We start from the raw sequence: 24390 nt of genomic DNA on the forward strand, positions 1-24390 counted from the left end.
AAAATGTAGTTTCAGCATTCTATCTGTCTCTTATACTTCAGTCTGTCGTGTAAAGCGATTTCTTCTCAAATAATGGACATATTTCCCTAATATTCAGCATCTACAATATAATTTAATAGAAGAGCGATGCATATGAAAAACATTAACTTCACTATAAGAAATTAATGCGCCATGGAATGAAAAACACAAAAACGTAATTTATGGAAAAAACATTTCAGACTGCATTTTTCACAATTTTATTTATTTTTATTTTTATTTTTATTTTTATTTTTATTTTTTTTTACAAAGAAGCAACTGATGAATAAAACTGTAGACTAGTCTATCCTCATTAATTTTTTCATCAAAACATTTACATGCATCATTTTGCGTTTAGCCGAAAACATATTTTACTTTATAGTTTACAGATACCAATTCAAATTACTTTACAAAATAAAAATTTAATGTTACAGAAATACAGCAATAAAAGAAACTGTACTTTCATGAAATAATTATACTTTTCTGTGAACCAAGTTACAAATGTGCTGTAAGAATTCGTGTTTTCTTTTATCAGGCAGGGTGAAAGAATAATTGTATATTTTGTTATGTAAATGCTTTACGGTTTTAAAAAGAAGTTATGCAAATTTGATATTATTTTTACAGGGTAATTATTGGTTATTTTAGTATCCTGAATAGTGTTTTATAGAGTGTAATGTATGTATATTAAGCATGAAAAAGTTTTTGTTCATTTAGTTTTTATAGTAGCCGAGATATAAAAAAGAATGAATTTCACTCAATTTTTCAGGTCAAAGATGTATCTCCTTCCTTAATAGAGGTGAACAAATATCGAAGAAAGCCTTCCTAAATAAAGGACTACTGACAGAGAGAATCGAGACATCGGAAGACATGTAAGCCTAAAGGAAGGTATAGTAGGCCTATAATTCACTTATGATTTCATTGAAAAGTACTAAATTGTGATTGATAATGATGATGATGGTAAATAATTACAGGAGTTCTAACTTTGTCTTTTTAGAAAATTATCGTCAACGGGAATAAAATGTTCGTTTCTTCTTTTGTTTCCATAGTAGACATTTCTTTCCTCGGAAATGCTGTATTTTAAATAACGTTTTCATTCCATATGCAACGAAATACAAATTCGAGCATATCACTGTAAAATGATAAAGTTCAGTCTTTAAGTACATAATACGTATAATATCCGAATGGCACGAGAATAAGAAACCCACTCTTTGGAATCCTTCTACAGTTTTCAGTAATTGAGTAGGCCTATATTATTGGCGCCTTAATATATATTCTATAAGTAAGTAGTAGATAGATGTAGATTTGTTCTGCAATTATACATATAAATGCATTAGACTACCAGAATTTTCCCTTAAATCCAGTGCACGGGTCTTTTCACCGTAGGCCTACACGCTTTGCACAACAAATCCTAACCATAACTCCTTGCAAATATTTTACAATCCATTCAATACATATTAAAGGACACTCAAGAAATAATAGCTAGCATATTATGTCAACAGAAGTTTTACATCGGCGAGCAGCAAATCATTGAAATCTGTATTAAAATATTGTAAATATAAATCACACTCACGGGAAGTCAGTCCTGAGCGATGTGGCTTCGATTCCACTTAGCATCCGTCCACTTTCAACACTTCAATTCATAAATACTCGTACACAGTCTGAAAAAGGAAACAAGTCTGTCACATAAAATGTTCATAGTTGTAAACCTATGTATATGTGTATGTATGTACAGTCATAGAAAAAAGTTTTGTCACAAAGATACTTAATAAGTCCCAGAAAGGAGGCACTGCGCATGATCAGAGGACGAACGACCTGGTTCACAAGAGAACCACTAGTCGAGGTAATAATATTAGTTTTGTTTCGTTGTATGTCTGATCATGCGCACTGACTCCTTTAAGACGTATGTACGTATAGAAATGTATGTATGCCTATTTACGTTGTTTGTAATTTTATTTATTTGTATGAAACATAATTTTATTAAGTAGGTGTCCACACCCGTGTAGTAACGGTTAGCGCGTCTGGCCGCGAAACCAGGTGGCCCGAGTTCGATTCCCGGTCGTGGCAAGTTACCTGGTTGAGGTTTTCCCGGGATTTTCCCTCAATCCAATCTGAGCAAATGCAAACTTTCGGTGCTGGACCCCGGTCTCATTTCACCGGCATTATCACCTTCATCTCATTCAGACGCTAAATAACCTAAAATGTTGATAAAGCGTCGTAAAATAACCTACGAAAAAAATTGAGTAGGTAATTTATGTGGGCATTTTGTTTTCCTTTTGTCTTACTTACACTATCAGGTGTCCGAGAATGGTTTCAAATGAATGTTAAGTAACAAATTTATTGCATGAGAAATTGAACTTAAGATGTAGGCCTACTTATAAAAATGAAAAAGAAGCATTTTCACTGCTAGTAAGATAGTTGAACTTTAGAAGTATAAAAGCTCTCTGAAGCTAAGTCTATTCAGTCCCCATTGTACAATATATGTTTCAATAAGAAGGTTTTACATGTAATTAAATCATATATATATATATATATATATATATATATATATATATATATAACGCTGCCAACCTTGACATAATTACGCAAGATCTAACATAAATTTTAATTAACGTGACGGCATTTAGCATAATGCCTAGTTCTATCATAATCGGAAATGTGATCGCCCACCAGAAAAAAACAAATGTTATCTGCTAAATTTCTTATTACATTGTAATGAAAACGGAAGAACTTTTTTTAAATATAATTATTTGGACATTCCTGTTTATGAGAAGATGTTATCATGTGCCGAAAGCATTGCTTGCACTTATAACACCAGCACGCTCTAGTGGCAAAAATAAAACTTTCCCTATTCATAATAGGAGATCTGGTGACTTTTGAAGTACTGTTTCCAATCTGCCGTACGCTTCAATTGGCAACACTGCAAAGCATCTGCAATGCTGACTAAATTGTAAAATATGTAAGTAGATTATTATAATTATTAGAATTGTTTAATAATATATATTTCAATTAAAATCATTCGAACATGTTACTTTAATTAGGAACATACATCACAGAAAACTTGAAATTATTATATATGTACATGATCTTTATCACATATCTGACAACGCTGCCCGGAGGATAAATAACAAGGCTCTGCAATAGTCTAAAACCGAAGTCATCTTGTCAAGGCATGTATTTCAGCAATATCTTTTAAAACTGATTGTCGAACGATATTGCAATTTAAAAGTAAATTGTTTAAACACGTGATCAGTATTCATGATTAATTCTCCTTTGTGTGTATGTGTGTATATATATATGTAATTTTCGTCAGTGTTGTATAATGATAATTTATTTGAATTTGTTATTCTTGTAATTTGTAATATTGGTTCACTTACCACTTACATATTCGTTGAATATAATTTCTAGCCTTATATTATTTTTTAATTATTATTCAGTATGATTGCATTAATTTACTCAACTCGTGCTTGTATGACTGTACAAATTTTTATTAATGTTCTTCAAATATTAGTATAATTGTATCAACTTCTTTTGTTTCTGGCTAAGTGGAAGAGAAGTCTGATGGCCTTCACTTCGCCAGAATAAATAATAATAATAATAATAATAATAATAATTATTATTATTATTATTATTATTATTATTATTACATAATTAAGATCAGTTCCAGGAGCGTCGACATTAAGTAGAAGAAACTGTAAGGTGAATGTCAGGTTATGTGGTTAATCCTCTAATTCATAATCATGAATTTCTTCTTTAGGCCATATGAACTGTAACGATAATCTAAGAAAGATGGTGTTGATTCCTCCATCGATGTCTTGGTCTTCTTTACCTCTATATCCTCTTGGATACTCAGGCTAATCTTGGAAGTCTCTCCCTTTCCATTCTTTGCACATGGTTCTTCCACTGTTTCTGATATTGTTCAATTTCTTCCATTATACAAGAAATCTGTAGTGTTTTTCGGATATCTATGTTCCTTTTATGGACCAATCTCGTTACATCCAATAACGATCTTAAAAAACGTATCTGAGCTACTTCAAGAATCTGTGAATTTCGTTTATTTAATATCAAAGGAACTAGCCACCGTACCCCATTATCTCCTGGCCTAGTTGCTTCATGAGTCATACCTTATTTGTGTTAGTTTTGAGGTACAAACCTGTCTACGGACAGTTGAATAAACAACAACAACAATATCCAAATTTCCCCCTCAAAGACAAAGGCAACGGCAATGTGTGGCAAAAAAACATCCAACGCGTGAAAATTGAAATAAATGGGGAATTAATACAGCAAGTTTCTGAAATTACATACTTAAGAAATTTATTTGCAGAACATAAAACTGATCTAGACGTCAAATCACAAAAATATAATAAAATGAATGGAGTTATTAGAAGACTTTTGGAAAACAGATGACAATAGATACAAAGTTAAGACTACATAACACAACGTCAAAAGCAACATTCAGTTATGGAAGCGAAATTTGGATAATCTAATCCATCTCTCCAAAATCCCATCTCACTATTACCAATTCCACCGACGCTATAAAACTGTGCAGTTGATTCAACTTTGTTTACATAACGATTAGAAAATAACACGAAGGAATTTTTTGATCCGTTAGCCGAAAGATATTGAAGTTAAATGTAAATTATTATTATTCCATTAATTAAATTTAAATATACAGAATAAAGAATATAATTACAACAATAGAAATAGAAATAAAATAATACAATCAATATAAAAAAGAAGATAGCCTACAGTAATATTAACAAAACGATATAAAGCGAGGTTTTTTTCAGCTACTTAAGATAGGCAAATTCTCATTATCTTTGAAATGTTTTTTTCTTCCCCTCCCCCTACTGGCAGGGCCATTAATTTACTGTTATTCTCCCCTATCCTACGAGTGTGTTCACAGATGTCGACAGTGTCGAGAAACGTCGGCCATTTAGTTCGCCATAGCCTTGTCCAGAGTGCACTGCAAGCGGTAGCTCTACATGATGAATGATGAGAAAAACTTTAAAATGTGTGTCAGTTTAGTCAGCAGTCTCAGGAAAAATGATACCTAATAAGTGACACTAATGACATTACTATGAGGCAACTAATTCAGGAAATAACACAGTAGGGTGCCAGTTACTTTCCCCCTCCACTGCATACTGTATATCGCTAACTAGAAACATAATTCACTAATCAGAACTGAGCTGTAGGTATGTTACAATTGTTCTTCCTCTTACATATCGTCAAACAAGATGTACTGCCTGATAATAAAAATGTCAGCAAGATCCTCAATAAAAGGTTTACTTTGAAAATAGTATATTAATTTATTTTCCATATACTTAAACATTTATAAATTCATGTTAGGAATTCTGATAAGATTCTAAAACGAAATGTAACAGTTCTTATAAAATTACAAAATTATGTAAGGGTTTATTACAGCAAGTAGGTAGAGTTTCACGTCATTCTCATGGGGATAGTTTTTCATTTTTCTTGGGTTCATCCTCTGTTATCCCTTAGTGAATCCCTTGAATCACGCCGACTACATGAATAAGGATACCAGCTCATAGTGAATATTTGTTACTGGTTTAGAATGTTCACAGCTTTAGGGTTCGAAGGGATAATTAAATTAATTATATGTTTTGAGGAATAATTTCATTACTTGTAAAAATAATGAGATTTTCAAAATACCTCTTGAGTGTCATTCCGGTCACGTAGACACATTAAAATATTGCAAGGAAGCATAACGAAACGCCGTGTCAAGGCGGCAACTTCTCTAGCTACAGTGTTAAGCGTATTATCTATACTATAATGAATCAGGCGTTTATACAAGCTACTGCTACTCCTGCTACTACCACCACCATCAATAATACTTCTTACTGGCTTTTAAGGAACCCGGAAGTTCATTGCCGCCCTCACATAAGCCCGCCATCGATCCCTATCCCGAGCAAGATTAATCCAGTCTCTATCATCATATCCCACTTCACTCAAATCCATTTTAATATTATCTTCCCATCTACGTCTCAGCCTCCCCAAAGATCTTTTTCCCTCTGGCCTCCCAACTAACACTCTATTTGCATTTCTGGATTCGCCCCTACGTGCTACATGCCCTGCCCAACTCAAACATTTGGATTTAATGTTCCTAATTATGTCAGGTGAAGAATACAATATCATGCAGTTCTGCGTAGTGTAACTTTCTCCATTCTCCTGTAACTTCATCCCTCTTAGCCTCAAATATTTTCCCAAGAACCTTATTCTCAAACACCCTTAACCTATGTTCCTCCCTCAAAGTAAGAGTCAAAGTTTCACAACCCCACGGAACAACGGGTAATATAACTGTTTTATAAATTCTAACTTTCAGATTTTTTGACAGCAGACTGAATGATAAAAGCTTCTCAACCGAATAATAACAGGTATTTCCCATATTTATTCTGTGTTTAATTTCCTCCCGAGTATCATTTATATTTGTTACTACTGCTCCCAGGTATTTGAATTTTGCCACCTGTTCAAAAGACAAATTTCCAATTTTTATATTTCCATTTCGTACAATATTCTCGTCAAGAGACATAATCATAACAACCACCACCAATAATAATAATAATAATAATAATAATAATAATAATAATAATAATAATAATAATAATAATACATAACAATTTAACGTTGTGTTATTTCCACATTCATTTAAGGAGTGGACGAATGAGCGACGGACTTACTCAGACGGATTTTACAAAATGAATAAATAACTTACTAACTGGCTATCCGGGTGGCTGAAAAAACTAATTAACCCATTAATGCATTGATTTTTTATGGAAATGATAAATGACTAGCTGATAAATTGATTAACGTATTCACTAATTTTCTAGATCTTACAGGTTTTAGGTTAGTTAACTGATTCACTAGCTGGCAGATTGATTCATTGAATTACTAATGAAGTTAATAAATTAATGAATAAGTGAATGAGAGACTGACTGCGTGGATGAATGAATACTAAAATGGTATTAATAAATAATTACTGATTGATTTACTAACTTAACAAATATGGAACAAAAATGACAGAAGTAGGCCCTAAAAACGCTAAGGATAAGGTACAAATTGAATCGAATTTTTTAACGAAATAAATATGTAACTTTCGCTTGTCTTTCTAGCCGCTTTGTCTCTTCCTCGCCTCATCTGCGAGCATTCATCCGAAAGCTTACCGTTTTATGAGTATACTAAGTGGCTCAACGCTTCCAAATTTATACCAACCTGTCATCTATTACTCACAATATAGTACTGCAACCTATTATACCGAAGAAAATAGGAAGAACTGTTAAGAGGGAACTATGGTGACGTAAAGGTGAAAAATTAAGAGAATCCACTTAAAAATTTATTGTGACTCTCTGTTTAGACTGAGCTCAAAAAACTATCAATTTATATTTCCATGAATATTTTCAAGCTTTTGAGTAAATACGAACTAAAATTTTTGAAGAAAAAAAAATTGTCGCAAGGAACCTTTAGTGACGTCAATATAAAATATATGTTAAAAATATACTTTCAAAACCATTAACTCTAATGTTACCACATTTTGTACAGGCGATAGTACTGTAGGCACGATTATGTAGTTTATTATTATAGGCATCCGACAAGAAAAACTCAGTGCGCAGAAACCAGCGGGCATGACTGTCTCGAGCAGATGACGTATGCTCTCGTTCCCAGCATGCTCTCACGCCTACTGGGGGTGGGGCAAGAGGGGTATAGCATGCGCGCCGCGAGTAGTCCGAGCTGAGTTTTCCTAGTAGGATACCTATAATACATTTTAGATGAAAATTGTTGAAGTTTTAAAAATCACATAAATGTCCCCTTAAACATAAGATGAGACTTCAGTAACTCTTCTCTTTCTTGCCGGGAATCAAATTCGAGACCTCTGGAGTTCCAGCCGCAAATTGTTTTAATTCGTTAACGACTCTGTACCAAACGCGCGGTTACCTAGCGAGATGGAATTTTGACGAGATGAATTCAACGGTTTGCCATGTATGATCTAAATTTTCCTTGCAGTTGAGTAAAATCTCGAGGCCAGCAGTCGGCTGGTCGGGCTTGGCGTTTCATGGGCTATCACGTCAGGGATTAGAGTCTGTTATTATTATTACTTCTTATGGCTTTTAAGGAACCCGATGGTTCATTGCCGCGTTCACATAAGACCGCCAATGGTCTTTATCCTGAACAAGATTAATCCAGTCTCTACCATCATATCCCATCTTCCTCAAATGTATTTTAATATTATCCTCCCATCTACGTCTCGGTCTCCCCAAAGGTATTTTCTCTCTGGCCTCCAACTAACACTCTATATGCACTTTTGGATTCGCCCATACGTGCTACAGGCCCTGCCTCTCTCAAACGTCTGGATTTAATGTTCTTATTATGTCAGGTAAAGAATAAAATGCGTGTAGTTCTACGTTGTGTAACTTTCTCCATTCTCCTGTAACTTAATCCCTCTTAGCCCCAAATATTTTGCTAAGCACTTTATGCTCATACACCCATAAGCTCCGTTCCTCTCTTAAAGTGAGAGTCTAAGTTTCACAATAATACAGAACAACCGGTAATATAATCTATACTAATAATAAATCTGTAGCCGAAATTTTTCTGGTAATTTTCGATTTTCCAAAAATAATTGATCCTAACATATATAATTAACCACCCTGAAACCGAAAATCGCTTTTTTGAAATTTTTGTTTGTATGTCTGTCTGTCTGTATGTTTGTTACCTTTTCACGCGATAATGGCTGAACCGATTTCGATGAAAATTGGAATATAAATTAAGTTCGTTGTAACTTAGATTTTAGGCTATATGACATTCAAAATACATTGTTTAAAAGGGGGGTTATAAGGTGGCCTGAATTAGATAAATCGAAATATCTCGCTTATTATTGATTTTTGTGAAAAATGTTACATAACAAAAGTTTCTATAAAACTATTTTGCGATAAGTTTTATTCCTTGAAAAATGTTGATAGGACTGATATTTAATGAGATAAATGGGTTTTAAAATTTAAAAAAAACTGCCATTTAAGGCGGTGTATTGAAATAAAAAACAAATGACTTCGTCCATAAGGGGCCTTGGACACAACAATCGAAAGCTATGAAACTTAGCCTACAGACAATGTTTCTGTGTTTGTATGAAGTAATATCGGAAGCTAAATTAACCGATTTGTATATTAATTATTATTTCATCATTGGAAAGTGTAGTTTCTCTGGATGGACATAATGCTATAATGTTATTACAGTAACTTCGGAGTGAATTGAGGACAGGTAAGATTAAAATAGTTTCTTATGCACAAACAACTTGATAGGCTATTCTGTGTATTCGTTTCCTGTATTTCTTAAAATAATGTTTATCTCAGAGAATTAACGAACCACAAGAGTGTATTGATTTAGTATGCAGTAATAATATGTTAGCTTAGCATTCCATTATTTTACAATCCAAATTTTAACTATGCTCAATTGAATCGTGTTAAAATACATATGCATAAATGCAATGCAAAAAAATTGGGTAATGAGCCAAGCAGATTATGTTGCGCTGTTGTAAAATAAAATTTGTTCCTCCTGAGATTCAAGAGTCCCCATAACAAATTAAAAACTTACTTATCGGTGTACATCCGTTAACAACACATTTTTATATAATATAATATAATATAATATAATATAATATAATATAATATAATATAATATAATATAATATAATATAATATAATTTAATTTAAGTTATTTAAGTTATTTGAAGGGTTCAGAACCATAGTGGCCCAAGCGCCATTTACTGAATACGTAGAAAACAAGGGTTAAAATTAAGTTATTATCATAATTCAATGGAAACATATAGGAAGTAAAATAAAGTATACACATTAAATCTAAGTGATATGTCAGTCTTCATTAAAGTATGGATGCATGTAATAAAAATTAAGAAACATGTTAAAGGAATTGTCATTGCACCAAATGAGTGGTCTCTGGACCAAATAATCGCATTTTAATTATTTAAATACAATTTAAATTAAGTAACATATTAAACGATTTATCCTTCTATCAAACACGAATCTTTCCTGGATCAAATGTCCTATTTTAATTATGTAATTACTTTATATTTATTTCTAACGGGTGCAGCGGAGCGCACGGGTACGGCTAGTTGTTTTATAAATTCTAACTTTCAGCTTTTTTGAGAACATACTGTATGATAAAAGCTTCTCAATCGAATAATAACACGCATTTCCCATATTTATTCTGAATTTAATTTCCTCCTGAGTATCATTTATATTTGTTACTGTTGCTCCAAGATAGTTGAATTTGTTCACCTCTTCAAAGAATAAACTTTCAATGTTTATATTTCCATTTCGTACAATATTCTGGTCAAAAGACATAATCATATACTTAGTATTTTCGGGATTTACTTCCAACCCTATCGCTTTACTTGCTTCAAGTAAAATTTCCGTATTTTCCCTAAGAGTTTGTGGATTTTCTCCTAATTCACATCATCCACATCAACAAGCAGTTGATGTAACCCGTTCAATTGCGAACCCTCTCTCTTATCCTGGACTTTCCTAATGATGATGATGATGATGATGATGATGATTATTATTATTATTATTATTATTATTATTATTATTATTATTATTACTTAATGACTTTTAAGGTGAAACAAATAAGGCTGGACTTATGATAAAGTATCCCTAATACATGCAATGAAAACGCTCATAGGTATAAATGTAGATTTCCATGCTTTTATAACTTACAAAATGTAAAACAAATGAGTACCGTAAGGTAAAGAGTGTTAACCGCAAATGTTGAAGATGTGAAAAGAGTTGAAAGTTTTGATGATTTAGGTAAGAACGTAACACAAAATAGATGTTCACTTGGACTTCGCGAGGGAGTTGGAATGAGACCGGCTTACGTAAAACAGTTACAAATACGAGACAGGGATTGAGCAAATGCTGTCATCAAATTAACAATATTATGAAAATAACTTTCCGTAAGAGTAAATGTATATGGTGTAGTTGTTGCTGAGGAAATTAATATTGGTTAATTATTTCTGAGTTTAATAACAATTACTGTAAATTATGGCGTTATTCTCTCATTTGTAAAAAAAATCACGAATCATCAGCGTTAAGACAATATTCACTACAAAAAAAAATCGGCAGCTTATTTTTAATTCAATGGATTCCTTCGAGTAAATGCCGCATAAAATATGAGAAACTTTCGCTTTTATTCCTAAACATTAAACACTTAAATATTGTATGTAAGATAAACACTTTCTTATTGTTTGTTTTGTTATTAAACAAAACTGCCTCGTGTACCATCCTTTATATTTGAAAAACGATGCGCATAAGATGCGATATCATACAGGACACTAAAGCAGGAGAAGCAGTTGTCTTCGCAGCCACAGCAACCCACGAGCAGCAATTCAACTTTCAGCCGTTAGATGGCAGAGCAGAGGCAACTGGCGCTAGAGTACATGATTACTTGTTTACACTCCGGGACGGACTGTAAAGGCATCACGCCATTTTAAGTCCATTCAAGCATCACGAGTACGCTACACCAGTGTTCTGTCGATGTCTCGGACTCAGCAATACGACTGTGACAAGAGGACTTATAATATAATATATATAGGCCTCTTGGACTGTGAAAGACTCTTTCCCACCACAATTCCATGTTACCTTTGGGTAGTAGCTTCAACGGCGTTGTGAGAAATACTGGATAAGACAAAAGTTTTACATAATATTCTTAATGAATTTGTTATTCCCAAGAAACTAGTTTGATCAATTAAAATGTGTCTCAGTGAAACATACAGCAGAGTTCGTATAGGCCAGTTTCTGTCGAATGCTTTTCCAATTCACTGCGGGTTAAGAAACGAGATGCATTATCACCTTTACTTTTTAACTTTGCTCTAGAATATGCCATTAGGAAAGTTCAGGATAACAGAGAGACTTTGGAATTGAATGGGTTTTAACAGCTGCTTGTTTATGGGGATGACGTGAATAAGTTAGGAGATAATTCACAAACTGTTAGGGGAAATACGACAAATTTGCTTGAAGCAAGTAAGGAGATAGGTTTGAAAATAAATCCCGAAAAGACAAAGTATATGATTATGTCTCGTGACCAGAACATAGTACGAAATGGAAATATACAAATCGAAAATTTATTCTCTGAAGAGGTGGAAAAACTCAAATATTTTGGAGCAACAGTAATATCGGAAATGCCTCATTATTCGGTTGAGAAGGTTTTATCATCCATTCTGTTCTCAAAAAAAACTGAAAGTTAGAATTTATAAAACAGTTATATCACCGGTTGTTCTGTAAGCCTATGGTTGTGAAACTTATATTCTCACTTTCAGAGAGGAGCAGAGGTTAAAGATGTTTGAGAATAAGGTAATTAGAAAAATATTTGTGGCTAAGAGGAATGAAGTTATAGGAGAATGTAGAAAGTTACACAACGCAGAACTGCACGCATTGTATTCTTCACCTGACATAATTACGAACATTAAATCCAGACGTTTGAGATGAGCAGAGTATGTAGCACGTACTGGGGAAACCAGAAACGCATACAGAGTGTTAGATGGGAGGCCGGAAGGAAAATTATCTTTGAGAAGGCCGAGACGTAGGTGGGTGAATAATATTAAAAAATGTACTTTTAGGCACACACTAACGCGAAAACTCAGCGACCGCACAGTTTTCTTAGAGCAGCACCGCGATGAACATGGATCCTTTTCAACTTGAAAAAGAATGTCCTCTTGTAGCTGCAAAACTTGGATGACGAAAATAATTTCATTTATATATGTATTGTAAAAACTGAGATATCTTGTCAACTTAATGTACAGTGTGATACCACAGAACATATAGATTTAATATTTTTCTCACTCTGTCCAAACCATAGTCTACATAATTTTTTTCCTAATAGGAAGAAACGCCGTTGAATATGGGTGCATGAAATTAACATGTCAAGAAAGGTGATAGGACAGTTCAATAATGTGTGTCATTAACTGAGGGAAGATAAGAGAAACTGGGCGATCAACCTTACATGTGCGATCTGTTCGGCTGACCATCCGATGATCGCGCTGGCCGTCAGCCCGCGCGAACTGCTCGCGTGCTGGTCTGTATCACTGCGTTATCATCTGAGTGTAAAATAGATCGTGTTAGCATTCGCATTCACTTTGGTCTGCGCAAGCCTTCACGAAGACCATGTCGACGCACGAACCGCCGAGTGTCGTAGGCGCCATTGTCGAGGCAAGGGGAATATAAGTAGAACAAGGGGAATATAAGTAGAATAAAGGGGAATACAAGTAGAATAAAGGGGAATGCAAGTAGAACAAGGGGAATATAAGTAGAACAAGGGGAATATAAGTAGAATAAAGGGGAATACAAGTAGAATAAAGGGGAATACAAGTAGAACAAGGGGAATATAAGTAGAACAAGGGGAATATAAGTAGAATAAAGGGGAATACAAGTAGAACAAGGGGGATACAAGTAGAAGAAGGGGAATACAAGTAGAATAAAGGGAATACAAGTAGAATAAAGGGGAATATAAGTAGAACAAGGGGAATATAAGTAGAACAATGGGAATATAAGTAGAATAAAGGGGAATACAAGTAGAATAAAGGGGAATACAAGTAGAATAAAGGGGAATACAAGTAGAACAAGGGGAATACAAGTAGAACAAAGGGAATATAAGTAGAACAAGGGGAATATAAGTAGAATAAAGGGGAATACAAGTAGAATAAAGGGGAATACAAGTAGAATAAAGGGGAATACAAGTAGAATAAAGGGGAATATAAGTAGAACAAGGGGAATATAAGTAGAACAAGGGGAATATAAGTAGAATAAAGGGGAATACAAGTAGAATAAAGGGGAACACAAGTAGAATAAAGGGGAATACAAGTAGAATAAAGGGAAATATAAGTAGAACAAGGGGAATATAAGTAGAACAAGGGGAATACAAGTAGAATAAAGGGGAATACAAGTAGAATAAAGGGGAATACAAGTAGAACAAGGGGAATACAAGTAGAACAAAGGGAATATAAGTAGAACAAGGGGAATATAAGTAGAATAAAGGGGAATACAAGTAGAATAAAGGGGAATACAAGTAGAATAAAGGGGAATACAAGTAGAATAAAGGGGAATATAAGTAGAACAAGGGGAATATAAGTAGAACAAGGGGAATATAAGTAGAATAAAGGGGAATACAAGTAGAATAAAGGGGAATATAAGTAGAACAAGGGGAATACAAGGTGAACAAGAAAAAGAAAAGGAAAAAAGGGAGATGATACGCAAGACAAGGGTAGTACAAAGAGAAAATGGGGAATAGAATTAGAAAATTAGGGGAATACAAGGAGAAGAGGGATGCAAGTAGAACAAGGGGTATACAAGTGGGATACAAGGAGAAAAGGGGAATATATGGAGAACAAGGGGAATACAAGGAAACTAGGTGAAGGCAAGGAGAACGCGGGGGAATAGAAGAAGATTGAGCAGAATAGGCATATGAGAAGTACAAGGAGAATACAAGAAAAATGGTAATACATGGAGAACAAGGATAAGGCCAGGATAACAAGGGGAATACACGGAGAATAAGGGAAGTACAAGGAGAAGAAGGGGAATACAAGGAGAACAAGGAAAATACAAGGAGAACAAGGGTAATACAAGGAGAACAGAAAGAAGAGAAGAAGAACGAGAGGAATAGGTCTATAAGAACTACAATGGGAATGCAAGGAGAACAAGGGAAAGACAAGGAGAACAAGGAGAAGACCAGGATATCAAGGGGAATAAAAGAAGAAGAAGAGGCATACAAGGAGAACAAAGGGAGTACAAAACAAACAAGGGGAATACAAGCAGAACAAGTGAAATACAGCAGAAATTTTGGACCCAAAGCTAAGTACACTTAACACACATAGATTTAAGAAACAAATCAGATTAATTATTTAATTGTTTAAGCTAATTGAGTTAAAAATTGATACTCTAATATTCATGTACTTTTGTATTTTCTATTTGTATTATTACATGCTGTATGTATTTTGCCACTTATTAATGTTATTGTGCTCAATGAACTCTCTTAATTTTGTGATATATTTTGTATAACTGATCTGAACTGCGCCCGGGCACGAGCTTCTGCTCTTTCGGGCTGCAATGCCTAATATAGCTCAAGTGTATAGTATTAAATAAATATTATATTATACAAGGAGAACAAGGGAAATATAAGCAGAAGAAATGCAGATGGTAGTAATTTTAAGCGACGGTCAATTCCTATGTTATCCCGCTCCATACCTAGCTAGGGACAAAATTGTAGTTTGACGTTAGAGAAAAACATATCAAGTACTTGAAGTAATATTTATTTTTTTGATGTTAATAATAACTTAATCCTCTGACTGAGGTTCTGGCTGATATGTGCATCTATTATCAGGCAGTACATCTCACTTGACGGTATGTGTCAGAGGAAGAACAATTGTGTGTATGTATCTGAAGTCTGACTAGTGTACCTAATAATATTAGGTACACTAGTCATATTATGTAGTTAGTCGGCGATGTATGCAATGGAGGGAAAAAGGAACTGGCCACCTTACCCCATTATCTCCTGGCCTAGTTACCTCATAAGTAGTGCCTTGTTGATATCACTTATGAGATACAGACCTGTCTTCGGACAGTTGACTAAACAATAATAACTTATTACTGTTTTGGCAGGTAAATACAGTTAATTTGGAATCTTTATAAGTATAAAGATTTCCTTGGAATGTGGTAGTACGCCATAACTGGTACAGCTGATGTTCATAACAAATAATAATAATAATAATAATAATAATAATAATAATAATAATAATAATATTTGTGTATCGAATGTCTACCCAATTCAATTGAGTGATTCCGTATAATGCCGATAGATGGCAGGACTGTGACTCATTTTCAAGTTGTACATCACTTCAGTGGGCCACGTTATGCATGATGTATCTGTGAAGAGTTATGTCGTGTACTAGAGTGAGTGTATGTGTAAGTATTTATGTAAGTATAGTGTAGGAAGTGGGTGAGGATTATGAAAATGGTGAGGAAGGGAAAAGGGGAAACCGCTGTCAGCTCGTAGCCTCATAGGCCTATATCAGTGAAGAGTTATGTCGTGTACTAGAGTGAGTGTATGTGTAAGTGTTCGTGTAAGTGTAGTGTAGGGAATGGGTGAAGATTATGATGAAGGTGAGGAAGGGAGAAGGGGAAACCGGTGCCGGCTCGTAGCCTACTCCTGTCGAATAGCACCAAGGGGGCCGCCAGGCTTAACGTCGCCATCCGACGGGCGAATCACTATCAACAGTGACATATGCCTTCTCTTCATAACCACTGCGGAGAGATTTGGGAGTTAACCTAGGCATATTGGTGCACAATTTAGTGTTTAGAAGTTGTGCACCGCCATCTCTCCTAGTCCCGAGGTAGAAATTTTATATGAAAATTCCTAACCCCGCCGGGAATCGAAACCGGGCCGGCTAGTCTGCAGGCCGATGGGCTACCACAGAGCTAACTCGGTGAACTTCATTATTATTATTATTATTATTATTATTATTATGATTATTATTATTATTATTATTATTATTATTATTATTATTATTATTATTATTATTATATAGATTTTCTATAAACAATAGTTATGCTAAAGTTTTTTTCTGTTTATTAACCATTTTGTTGCAGTTATTATAGACTGTTAATATTTGTTATTCTTATAACTGTATCCTAAAATACGTAGGCTATAAAATTATTTAAACATTTACTACCCGCTGGAAGTTCATGAAAGCTGACAATGTATCACCCATATCTACAAAGTTCCTCAATGAACTCAGACTACATTAGGTAAAGGAAACTATAAAGAATAGCTAGTAGGAGTAGTACAGCTATCAAAATTCAGCAATAAACATTTATGATAAACGAGCACTTTTATTCAAAGGGTTCTAAATTGTTTATAAATAGCACGAATTTCGGTGCCCGTCACAGCTTCCTCGTGCATTTTCCCCGATTCCCCGCCCATCCATTCCTCTTTGTTGTCAGCATTTTCCTCGGTGCTTTGTTCTCAAATTCATGAACTGTATATCCCTCCCTCGGAGTAACTAGCCCTTGTTCGCAGCTACAAAACAACATATATATTCTGCAGTATAATAAATAATTATTGTCTAGTGTGGTTTTGTCATTGCCTGCATTATAATCGATTGCGGAGTAAGAAAAACATAAGCATTCGAACTTATTTCCGCATTTCCAAACTCTCTGCTCGTTTGATTGATTAGCTTGTCGACAGCGTATGAATGGGAGCCGGATGATTGCTAACAAAAGTGGGTGATTTGTAATCATTAAACACAAAATTTTGACCCTATTCTATTAAGCTCCACAAGCCATTCAGGATTTTTGCTGTTGGATTTACTTTTGCAGATTTATAGCCACTCTGAGAATATTCACAACTAAATACTCTCCGATGATTTGGTCAACTCGATGCAAAGTCACCATCGTTTAATGCGAAATAGGACAAATACAGGGAAAGATATACATTCTTCACTGCGAAAAAGACATAAAATTCCCATCTCTATATCAAGAATTGAAACCAAGATCGCTATTTTTTACGTAAAACATATTTTCTTAGAGTATAAGAAGAAGAATTTGTAACTTTTCTCTTGAAAGGTTTACTCTGACGTCACTGGTTTTTTTAGTCGGTTATTTAACGACGCTATATCAACTACTAGATTATTTAGCATCGATAAGATTTGTGATAGCGAGATGGTATTTGGCGAGATGACGCCGAGGATTCGCCATAGATTACCTGGCATTCACCTTACGGTTGGAGAAAACCTCGTAAAAACCCAACCAGGTAATCAGCCCAAGCGGGATAGAACCCGCGCCTGAGCGCAACTTCAGATCGGCAGGCAAGCGCCTTAACCGACTGAGCCACGCCCGTGGCTACGTCACTCGTGCTATCTTTGAACTTCATCTCTTGTGATTTTCCAAGATGTTCGCCTCGCCATTGATTTAATTTCCAATGTGCTCAGTCAATCACATTCGGAAACTAAGAGAAAGGCAGACAACAGGAAAGATTGGAGAATGCTGGGTTTGCAGTGAAAGACCTGCCATTGGGCAGAACTGTATGCATGTAACTTAGATTTTAAATTATGGTTTATTTAATGACGCTCGCAACTGCAGAAGTTATATCAGCGTCGCCGGTGTGCCGGAATTTTGTCCCGCAGGACAACCTACTGACATGAGGCTGTCGCATTTAAACACTTTAATGCCATCGACCTCGGCCGGGATCGAACCCGCAACCTCGAGCATAGAAGGCCAACGCTATACCAACTACGCTACCGTAGGCGACCTCTATGTATGTATGTATGTATGTATGTATGTATGTATGTATGTATGTATGTATGTATGTATGTATGTATGTATGCCTTTGTACGTTCAGTCGTTTTAAGAGAGCTCTGTATTATGATAGTAAATGATGAAAGAATTTTAGTATTGTCCTTTAAATATGTAACTTTTCGTTCTGACAAGAAATTTTAAATGTACCATTTGTTGGGATCAAATTTATGCACATTTAAAGGACAAAACTAAAATTCTTTCAATCATTTATTATCATCAAACTTCTGCCCAGGGTACCGAAACGCATGTTATGAACGCACGGACCACTGTGTTGTGTAGATCGAGGGGAATGGGAGATTGAAAGTGCAGTTACTCCTTCCCTCAACATATAAACATTCAGTCACATGAGGACAGAAAATAAATGTTCACGTTTATAAATATAATATATACAGTGCATTTGTAGTACAAAAATAATTGCCTAACATTACATGTTTCAATTTACATTATACTGTACAAGTTTTAACAATATAAAATAATCATTTGTGTGTGAGCAGAAAAGAAAAAAATATATAGGCCTATAGTACTTACATAAAATACTTTTTTTCACAATTCATCACACCGAATTACAAGGTACATTTGCAACGTACCAAAAGAAAAGTATTTCCTACTTTCAGTCAAAATAACTTTTTTCAAGAAACCCTTTGAAATATTGTTGAAAGGGATGTTTGCATATACCAACATTATACACAAATCTCGATTAAATTCTTTTTCATGTTCTATGTCTGATTTTGATATGATTGGTGCTCTTAATTTTCGACATGTTTTTCAGTAGTCTGAATTATAAAAGAGCGAAATTAACACTAACACAAATATGCATGTATAAATAATCAAATAAATAAATGAAAAAAAATATATATATGTAAGTAAACAAGTATATATATATATATATATATATATATATATATATATATATATATATACTTGTTTACTTACAGGATCTCAAGTACGTATGGTGATTGCAAGGACCCACGCCAAGCAGAATAAGAAAGGCGGTAATGTAATTTCTTACGAAACCAAAACTGTACTCTCACAGTGTCATCCCACCCCATGGATCACGACGTCATGTATACTCCGTGCGTTCCAAACTTCAGTCTCGCGAATCGGCAACCCTAGACCGCGGTCTGATTATCATATTACACTGCGCTCTTAAATTGACCGAGCATATTGGGAATTAAATCAATGGCTTTCCCAAAACACTATTAAATATTTCATATAATAGTACATTATGCAACGAACCTATAATGGTAGTAAGACGCGAGTATTTTTTATGAAACGAGCGCAAGTGAGTTTCATAATTTTCATACGAGCGTCTTAATTACCATTATAGTCAAGTTTCATGCGACTTTTTATGCTCGACCATATTTCTAACTTGAAATTATTCATAAGTATTCATGCCATTCTTATCTGACTGAGGAGCGGATCTGACCTTGCGCAATACCTCGTAAATTGTGAGATCTACGCAGACACGAAAGTATTGATTTTTTCCGAGAAAAAAATGTCGACATTGACCTTGATATAATCTAGAGAGTAAAATAAACATTAATCTTGATATAACCTTGAAATTGAATTAGACATTGAAAAACGAGATGACAAATTGAATTTATTTGAATATTATTTACAATTAACGCTAATTATTATAGTAACAGAACAGCTAGTAACAGCTAGTTGTCTTTCGATTGCATATCCGAGAATAATCGATACTTGCGCTTTCATATTGCTACAATGGTATTTTCTGATTGGTGGAATACCTGAACTTTAATGAATAGGTGTACTTTAGTGAGGCCCATTAAAGGGCTGATAGCAGGTGTATAATTACTACATTTCGGCATGGTCGAGCATAAAATAATTTTTAGTTCGAAATGGAAGCAAAAACGGACAAAATTATATTAAAACTTTTGTTTGAAATATCTCAAAGTATAACCCCTGAAATTAATGGCATTACTTACGATTCACTCTGTACATCCATTCATCCATTTATCCGCCCATCAGCCGACATAGTTTTTCACGCGTTCATCCATCTATCCGTCCATCAATCTAAAGGCTATATGCTTAATATACATCTAAGTCCACCCTACCCAAGCAAACATCCGCCAATTCACCCACTCACCCATCCATTCATGCAATAACCTACCTACCCACATCTATCCATTCATTCGTCGGCCCACTCACCCACCCATCACTGAACTACCTATCGTGTGTTATACAGGCCCGACACGTAGCGAGATTTTTAAGCCCAGTCACAGGATTTTACAACCTGGCGCTAGAAGCACAATGAGTGAAACTCCTGTGGCGCAATGTTAACATGACCCTGTGTCTCCGTCTACGACAACAAAGGATATCACACTGACATCGGACAAACATACATGCCCTAGGCGGAGATTCGAACCCATGATCATGAAACCCACACCACATTGAAGTCGCGTTGTAACTATTGCGCATAACACAGCTATGTTTTTTGGAGAGATTATAACATGAGTAACTAATTTATGATTATTATTATTAACCAAGTGGACACTTGTTCGATTCCCATGAGGGAAGCAGAGATTTGCATCGTTTTCGTAGGAATTAGAATGTTTTATTTAGTTTTTTGTCATCAGTTATTTAACGATACTGTATCAACTACGCGAATATTTGGCATCGTTGCAGTTGCTGAGCGCGAGATGACATTCGGCTACATAATTCTCAGGATTAGCCAGAAGATTACCTGACATTTGTCTCAGAGTTGAATATATGACTAAGATCGTATAGTTAAGGAGGCATATACATCCTTCGAAGTCGAAAAAATATATACATATTTTTTTAATGCACTTTCCTCAATAGTATCTCTAATACGTATCGAGTTATGACCTAATACGTGAGACTGTGTCAATAGACTTGGTCATTTAAATATGTACAGAACTTCTCATTTTCGTTAAGTCTGTCGCTCAGTTCCTTAACTTACACTTTTCAAATCCCTTTCCCTCTTAACTTCCACATTTTTTAAGATACATTTATAAAATGTTGCATGCAAGTACATTTCAAACTGGAAAAAAAATCCTGCCTTTAGCACTGTTTTATCATTTTAGGACTTTTTCCATTAACAAATTCTTTATGCAAAAAAATCACAAAAAAATATTTTTTTATTCATATGTTCAATGGTAAGTGTAGGATTTGTTGATACACTCATTATTAATAAAACATAAAAAGAAAGCTTTAAAAAATATTGAAAATACTACAAAATATCAGGAAACCTATTTTCCCTGCACAAACTATTAACCGAATTTTAAAAAAATATATAATTACCCTTATCAATAGAAGTTCTTGGATTCTAATAATTGTTTTACCAATCTAGAAATATTTCCTAATCACTGTGCCAAATTATAGCACAAAATTAATTCACGATATGTAGAAATTAAATTTTGAATTTTACAAAATTAATACTTAAATATACAGAACGGGCAATAAGTTACAGTACCCTTAGATATATAAATGTAATGTACTGTAAAATTATTATAGGTTAACAACTGGCAAAACTCCGTTGTAGGAGGTTACTAAATCTTACCGCTGTGCAGGAGGCGGAGTCGGAGTTTTCCCTCCATTAATATGAACCATTATCGCTACTGCTTGACAAGTCATCTGATGCATCACTGCTATCGGTACGCGCTACTATTGGCTGACAATTAGGAAGGAGGAGGTGAATAGTATGTGTCACTCTTAAAGATTGACGCATGCGCAGACCAACTGAGTTTACTAAACCTGGTGACAAAAGAGTGTGGCAACACTGAAAGACAGTTGATAACAATGACCAAAACATTTGGTAGCAGTGACAATAACGGTTGAATAACGATAGTGGAATTTTAAGCAAGATGGTAGATACGAGTAAATTATTCGCTTGAAAAGCGGTTGGTTGCGAGTGTTTGAGTCCACGAAAGACAGCACACGGGGAGAAAATGCAACCAATTATGACATAATTTGAAAGGAGATTTGGAAGGCACCACCAAAAAAAGAAGCGTTCATTACTGGCAGCGTCAAAGACAGTCCCCAAAGTGATCGACCCGGAAGATGGATTGGCCTTGGATCTGCAAGATTACCAGCACCATTACTATGGCCTCCACGAAGTCCCGACTTGACAACACCGAACAACAGCCTGTGGGGTACATAAAAGGAAAAAGTGGCAGCTAGACGGTATCAAACAAACGACGAACTGAAAGACGCTGCGACAGCTGCCTTTGCAGACATAACACCTCAGCAGTTACGTAAAATGTCACAAAGGACCAGGAGAAGTACCCAACTCTGCATAGACAATGATGGAGATCCCACAGAGCCATTAGATTAAGTAAGTAGGCCCTAAATAAGAAATATATATGAGTACAGTGTATATGATGTGGTCCAAATTGGTACACATGGAAACGGAAAAACATAAATTATGCAATTCTTGGAGTATGGTGATTGATGATTATGATAATGATCAGTAATGATTAGGCCAAATAATTAGGAATCATGGAAATCGTCTTTAATGTCATATGTTTTGCAGAATATAGCTGATCTGCAGTAAATGTGCGTATTGCGGAAGAATAGGAATCGCGCAGAGACATCTATTTCCGTGTTGTAGCACACTAAATAAAATGAGACATTTAGTAAACGCCGGTTGCCGTGACATCTGAATTATCAGGTACAGTCCCAGAGTGATTTAAACGACTGTAACTCCAATATAAAACAAGCTTCGGCAATCGCATAATCCCTTTTAATATTCACATTTAATGTAACTGGATTATTCTGCTATTTTAAAAATAATTCAAACGCTATAGAATATTAAATGTTCATTTATCATCCAAGCGCCATTAACCCGCCACATTTATATCAGTGACCGGTAATAAAATAAAGTTATCAAGCCGAGACAATAAAACAAAGAGATAGTTTCAATTTCATTCGAACTGCTATGCGTCTAGTCCACCAGTAAAAGATAATGTTGACCACAAACGCACTGTTTTTATACAGGGCTCACAAACTTAAATCACTTCCAGTGCCAAGACTTCAATTCAAATTGAACAAAAATTTTTCGATATATGCAACGTGAATGAAAGCACGCTGTCTCTCCAATGTCGTCGTTGTGCTCATCATCACCATAATAACCATCATCATTATCATCACCACCACCACCACCATAATCATCAAAAACAGAAGAAAAAACAATGAACAACATGATCAGCCGCTACAGTGGGACTTATGTAAGTTAGCCTGGGTTCAATCCCCGGCTCTAGCGAACATGGTATTCGTGGTGGATAAAACTAATATTAGGAGTTCTTCCATTCTTCCTTTCTTTTTTTGAGGGCAGACTGGATGACAAGAGCTTCTCAACCGAATAATAACAGACATTTTCCAAATTTATTCTGCCTATAATCTTTATATACTTTCTTCTGTTTTTATCAGCTCCCTACCATTTGGTTCTTTGTTTCCCAACATTTCAAATTGCAAATTCTTTACGGTACTATAAAACATGCTTTGCGATCGTCATTTGTTTACCGCATATAGATAGTCAAATGAAAATGGCGGCTCCGTTCAAACCTTTTGGTGAAGCTAACATCAGTGAAATAGAATTTTAATAAGTCAATTAATATTTTATTATATTAGAGTACTTTATCCCTTCTATTCTTTATATACTTTCTTCTAATCGTGTAATAGTCGATTAAATCACACTCGAGTTTTGATTTTCTCTAGATAAATCAAAACCTCTAGTGAGATTATTGTGTAGCTCAGGCGGTAGCGAGTTTTCTAGGGCCGTCGCCACTGCCATCTATCAATATTTGATTGTAACATGAGGACAGCTAAAAGTTAGAATTTATATTTAGTTATATTTCCTGTTGTTCTGTACGGCTGCGAAACTCGGACTCTCACTTTGAGAAAGGAACAGAGGCTAAGGGTGTTCGAGAATAAGATGGTTAGGAAAATACAGTACTTGGGGTTAAGAGAGTTGAAGTTACAGGAAAATGGAGAGAGTTACACAACGCAGAACTGCACACATTGTATTCTTCAC

At 34.9% G+C, this 24390-nt stretch overlaps 1 protein-coding gene across 1 annotated transcript in view; it reads right to left on the minus strand.

The window, feature by feature from the left end:
* The window catches only part of LOC138699819 (protein Wnt-5b-like), a 2020855-nt gene that overhangs the window by 772525 nt on the left and 1223940 nt on the right, over window positions 1-24390 (minus strand). The window contains exon 6 of the mRNA XM_069825994.1: window positions 1586-1673. The gene's annotated coding sequence lies outside the window, so the exon portion shown is untranslated. The remainder of the gene's footprint in view (window positions 1-1585; window positions 1674-24390) is intronic.

The sequence above is a fragment of the Periplaneta americana genome, chromosome 5, assembly GCF_040183065.1.
Source record: "Periplaneta americana isolate PAMFEO1 chromosome 5, P.americana_PAMFEO1_priV1, whole genome shotgun sequence".
Taxonomy (NCBI): Eukaryota; Metazoa; Arthropoda; class Insecta; order Blattodea; family Blattidae; genus Periplaneta; species Periplaneta americana.